Source organism: Acromyrmex echinatior, chromosome 17, assembly GCF_024713525.1.
Source record: "Acromyrmex echinatior isolate Ae372 chromosome 17, ASM2471352v2, whole genome shotgun sequence".
NCBI lineage: Eukaryota > Metazoa > Arthropoda > Insecta > Hymenoptera > Formicidae > Acromyrmex > Acromyrmex echinatior.
This window is the reverse complement of record NC_141868.1, coordinates 5,680,704-5,686,826: the sequence shown is the minus strand read 5'-3', so window position 1 is coordinate 5,686,826 and position 6,123 is coordinate 5,680,704.

Sequence of the window (6,123 nt, the reverse complement as noted above, 5' to 3'; positions counted from 1 at the left end):
CGTAATGTATCAATTTAAAGCATTACTAAAAATATAAAAATATAAATTATTTTATTATTACATTTAAATATCTGTGTAAAATTTAAACACAATTTTCTTATTAGTTTAAAAATTATTTAATTTTTTGTTTCATTCTTATGTAAAATCATGCTTTGTAATATTTATTTACAAATTTGATGGAAAAGTCGCATTACGAATAAAATCAAATTCTTTATACATTAATAAAGCTCCAATAAATATTCGTGCAAAAGTTTATTTAAATCCATTTACTTGTTTAAAAATTATTTCTCTAAAACTACAGAAAAATATAGTAATTGCGCTGCATGAATCGTTACAAACCAAAAAGAATTTGTTATGTATTTTGTTTCTTGCAGTTAGTTTTGAGACGTACATATTTACAAAATTTACGACAAATCTTTTTGATATTGACTGCGTTCAGCAGAAAAAAAATCATTGAGCGCTCACTGATCAGTTCTTTTAAGCAGTTAGAACAACAAGTCGTGATATCAAAATGATTCCAAAATAATCATTAAAAGTCATTTTTCAATTCATTATTTCTAATTCATTTTAATGTCATTTTAACATTATCGTGACTTATTGTTCTACTTGGTTTTGACATTCTGCTTGGTTGTTTTTGCTTAAACGCAGCTACTATTAATTAATATCTTCTGACTGATATTATATATAGCCAAAACATCCTTCACGATAATAAATTTCTCACCTTATGGCTGCTCCGATGTCGTCCAGTGTCTCCCAGACAGCCTCTTCCTCTTTTGTTCCTGTACGGCCATCCTTGCATGGCACTTTCTTGACGTATAAGGCCGAGTTCACACCTCGCGGAAAGACAGAAGCAGACAAGCGAAATGTACCGCCTACTGCGAGTCCTGATTTGCTTCCGCTTTTCCGCTTTCCGCTTTTCCATCAAGGTGTGAACCCGACCTAACTTTCGCGAACACAATTACCCGCGAACGTGTGCGTCGATCATCGGAATACGATACATTGCGACGGCATTCAGAACGTTGAGCAAACGCAACGTGTAATTTTTTAAGGAAGCTCAAAGTAGATCGATGCGCGACTAACTTCACATGCCAGTTACAATCCGTGAAGTTAGCGCGAGTTACGAGTGGCAAAGCAGTTATTAGCGAAAGTCGCGCAACTAACTTCACATGCCAGAAGCAGCCACCGCTGCAGCGATAGGAGTTCCGCATAATAAAAGAAACAGGGAACAGAGAACAGAGAATAAGAATTTCAACTAGAAACTGTATATTCCACAATACATGATGTCTGATACTAAGATTGGAAACAATCGTTTATATTAAATAACATTGCTTTAAATACGAAGCGCCACTATGATTTGTTAAGATGTTGAACTATTATATATATTCATATAAATGAATTAATTTCAGAAATGATAATTGCGTGTCGATATGGTTGTCGGACTTTCAATGCAATCAATCTGAAATATTAATAATCCCCCCAAATTTCCCAAATTAATCTTAAAAAACTGTATTATATATATTCATGAACTATTATATAAATATATATAATAATTCAACATCTTAACATTCAGATCGTAGTGGCGCTTCGTATTTAAAGTAATGATTTCTGATAGGTTGAAATTCTTATTCTCTAATAAGTAATAATAAGACTTCACAAGTATAAAATAATTTAGAATAAATGAAGGGCTAAGAGCCGGTTATGTAACAAAAAATTTTTTAATTTAACACATGAAAATGAAAATAGTTACATACGTTTCGATACCGATCAGATCATTCTCAATGTTACAGTAAATATAATTATAAAATTGTCGGAAATCTATGTAGTCAACAGTATTTTTTATGTCCTGTTTTTATTATAAAGTTGCCAGTTAGTAACTTAAAATAGACAATCTCATCGTTGTAAATTCTCGGCAGTAAAATCGTAATCTTATTAGATAAAAAGTCGAGAGCATATGAAAAAAGAAGAATGCAAAAGGATGATGATCCACATCGTGGCAACAAATGTTGCAAATTATAATAACTTAAATAGACCAACTCATCGTTAAAAATTCACGGTAATAAAACAGTAATAATCTAAAAATAACCGATAACAAAGGAGAATTAATGCTGAATGCGTAAAATTAACAATATATATAAATATAAAAATGTACCTTATTTAATAGTTGAGCATATAAATAAAAATGAATGTAAAAAAGTTGTGTTCCACATGGTAACAAACAGTAGTAATTACTTTAAAAATTGGAGCAAATTTGGAAATGAAATAATAATGAACAATGATTTCGACGATGTCGGATAATGTCAGGAAAAAAAAACACAAACCGGAAACCAATGATGACAAGAAAGGGGCAGAAAGGAGAAAGTTAGGAAGAGGAAAGAGAATGTATGATACTAGTATACATTTCAGGCAATGAGTTCGTGTCATTCTGTTGATTCCAACTTGGTTTCTGTCTTTTTATATGCATCATTCAGATATCAATCTCTTATTATATGAAGGCTCAATATCCAATATATCCACTTTATCCCATTTAAAATTATGATTCTCCTCAATATATTGATACAAATGGAGATTAAGATTTTTTTATTAATATCTGAAACGTGTTCTTGCAATCTTGTTTTTAATTGTTTCTTTGTTTGGCCTACGTAACTAACATCACAATTCTCATAAGAAATTTTGTAAACCACATTTTGATTATTTAGGATCCGCTTCTCTTTTTATTAAGTTTTTTAATGTATTTGGAATAGTAAAGGCCAATCTACAGTTAAACATGTTGACTATTGGTGTAAATTTTTCAGATATTGAATTAACATATAGAATTATAAAAAATTTATTATCTTTAACATTTATATTATTAGAACTTTTACTATTGTTAATATGAAATTTAATTCTACTTGGAATAGTCGAAAATAAAAGATAGTGGATATCCATTATTTAGAAAGATATTAATAGCATCAATCAAATTATTTTACTGACACTAAGAATGACATAGACGAATTATTTTGTCTATGATTCTATAAATAATCTCTTTTGGCAAAGCAGATGGTATGAATAAAAATTAAAGTATCTGTCGGAAAAGGTTGCTTTACGATATCCGTCGAAAATAAATTTCCGTTCCTTTACAATTAACATAGTGTCTACAAAACTTAACTTTCCATCTGTCCTACTTCTACAGTAAACTGCAGTCTAACATGTGAAGAATTAAAAATACCCAGGATATCATTGATACTTTCAGACGGAACAGCAAAAATAATATTATCAATATATCGAAAAATAACAATCGAACCGGCAATCACAATTTTCTTCAAGTCTTGCATTATCATATTTTTGCAACAATTGGTAACAAAGGTAACCCCATCAGAGTCCTATATATTTGTTTGTAAATTTTATTATTATTAAACATAAAAAACGTAGAATTTGAGATTAATCGAAAGGCAATCATAAACTCATCTAACGGAATTTTTGTTCTCTTAGATATAAAATCCCATATCTTAACCACACAATCAGATGCCAAATTTACAGGTATGTTAGTAAATAAGGATACTACATCAAAAGAAACCAACAAAGAATCTGAACTAAAGTTGATATCTTTTAATTTTTCGACAATATCAAAACTATTTTTTATAATATATTATTAGGAGCTTTTGGTGTGGTATCATTAATAATATTGTGCAAAAATAGTGGTAACTTATATAGGACTATTCACAGAAGACACAATAATTCTAAGAGAGTAATCCTGTTTATGGATTTTTGTTAATCCATATGCTCTAGGAATATTGCCGTTAGTCCCAAGTAATCTCCGATATGCAAATTCATCAATAAAATTCCTCTCTTTCCAACTGCTAAGTAAGCTGCGTAAGTCACAAGTATGTTTTTTAGTTGGATCTTTTGCTAATATTTCATATGTGTTAGTGTCTGAAAGCTTCATCTTAGATATGTAATCGACCTTATTTAAAGTAACTGTGACATTCCTCTTATCTGCCTTAGTAATTAGAATTTTAAGATGATCTTTTATACATTTTTTAGATGACCGAACAATAATTTACCATTCGAATCAGTTATGGGAAACTCCTTATGAAAATTCTCAAAAATCGAAATTGCATTTTTTCTGACAAAGTTAGTTATATTGTTCGGACGACCATGTATTGTTTTCAATATTTTTAATAAACTCAATCAACGTTCCATCAATATTGTGTTTGTTCATAGGAAGACCAAAACCCTCATCTAACTGTAACAAATATTAGACCTTCAAAGGAGTGTCGTCAACATTGCTCAAATTAATAAGCCACTTTTTATTTAATGAATCTAAGGGAGTCGCTTCTTCAAATTCTTTAGCCGAAATATGTATTCTTTCCTTCGAAAGTGATGAATCTTTATTAGGAACATTAATAGACTCAATATTGTTTTGTAATTCGTTATTCAAATTACAAACGTAAGAAATTGGATTGATTTTAGATCTTTTTATTCTTAAATTTTTTTTCTCAACCAGTCAATCTTCTTATCAATTCTACTTGTATGTTGAAAAAAATAAAAACTATTCATTTTGTCTAAATATTTAAAATTCGCAAACTATGGAAACTAGCAAGACACTATGAATCTTCGAAGAGAAATAAAAAATGTTCACAAAATAAAAAATTACTCATAAAAATAAAAAAATTTCTTATTCTCTGTTCTCTGTTCCCTGTTCCTTTTATTGTGTGGAGCCCCATACCGGTTGCACCTTCGCGCACTTTTCGCACCATGGTTAAACAGCTCATGAAAGGAACTCAGAGCTATCATGGAACAAGATTGGAATGGATTCCGATCGGAATTATTCAATTATTCCTTAGATTTCTATTGTGTTTTCTAGGGAAAATAGAATAATTCCGATCGGAATTCATTCCGGCGTGTTCTCTGGTGTGCTCTTGTGCATACATTTCTAATAGCCAATGAAAATATGATTTTTTATTAAAATATTCCTTATGTATAATTATATACAAAATTATGCATAATTGTGTATGAGAAATTTATTATTTTTTATGTTTTTACATTACTATTATTATTTCTATTACACTAAAAAATAATTTTACAAAAGAAAGAGAGAGGGAAGTATGAACATATATGAACATATTTTATATATGATTGTACATATATGTTTATGAATATTTATACATATTTATATATATTTATGTATGAAAAATTTTTTACTGGATATATGTAATTGTTCAAATATGTAATAATATGAATGAATAGAATAATTACACTGTAAAAAGTAATGTATTTTATTCTTGTCTTCATGTTTTAAATACTTAAAGATGTTTTAGTTTTAAACTTTTTCAATAGACAAAACATCTTTAAGTGTTTAAAAAATGGATACAAGAATAAAACATTTTAATATCTTAAAATTAAACACTTCTTTTTTTAGTATAATGATTATTTAAATATTACTTTTACGTTCTGTAAATATTTCTGGAATATCCTTGAAATGTTATTTTGGAGTTTAGGATCATTTTATAAATATTTCAGGAATATTAAGTTAACTTGGTTCGCTCCTACTACCTCACCTCAGAAAATAGAAGCACGTTCTTTTTAGCTACTTCTTGCACGATTCATTTTTTCTTTTTTTCTCTCCAACGTGGAGAGAAAAGGAAGAAAAATGAATTATGTAAAAACTTTAACCAAAAAGAATAGACCTTAGGTTAACTACTGGAGCGATATATATATTTGGTGGAAAATTATATAGTGATTATAACATTTGGAACAGTATTGGACTAATCCAGCGTTTGGAGTGTATAGTATTGGAGCAGCGTTCAGAGTATTGGAAGAAGCAAGTCAGGACTAATAATGTGATTCGATGACCATCTTTGTGCTTAGGTCCTTAGAGCTAATACGAAAGCGATCTGGTAAAGTGCAGAATGGGGTGACTTATAATGTTTTCTCTTGGTGCATTATCACTCATTTAGAACCGGTTCCACCTTTTGGTAAATCTTATCTGTGAGGTAAATTTGATAATCCACGCATGTGATTGGGTAATCTTACTACTTATCCAATAAGTAAAATTTATCAAAAGATAGAACAACCATCCCTCAGACAGTGTATGTATGTACCATGTTTCCATGGCTGATGGTAAGCGAACTCATTCGGTGTACC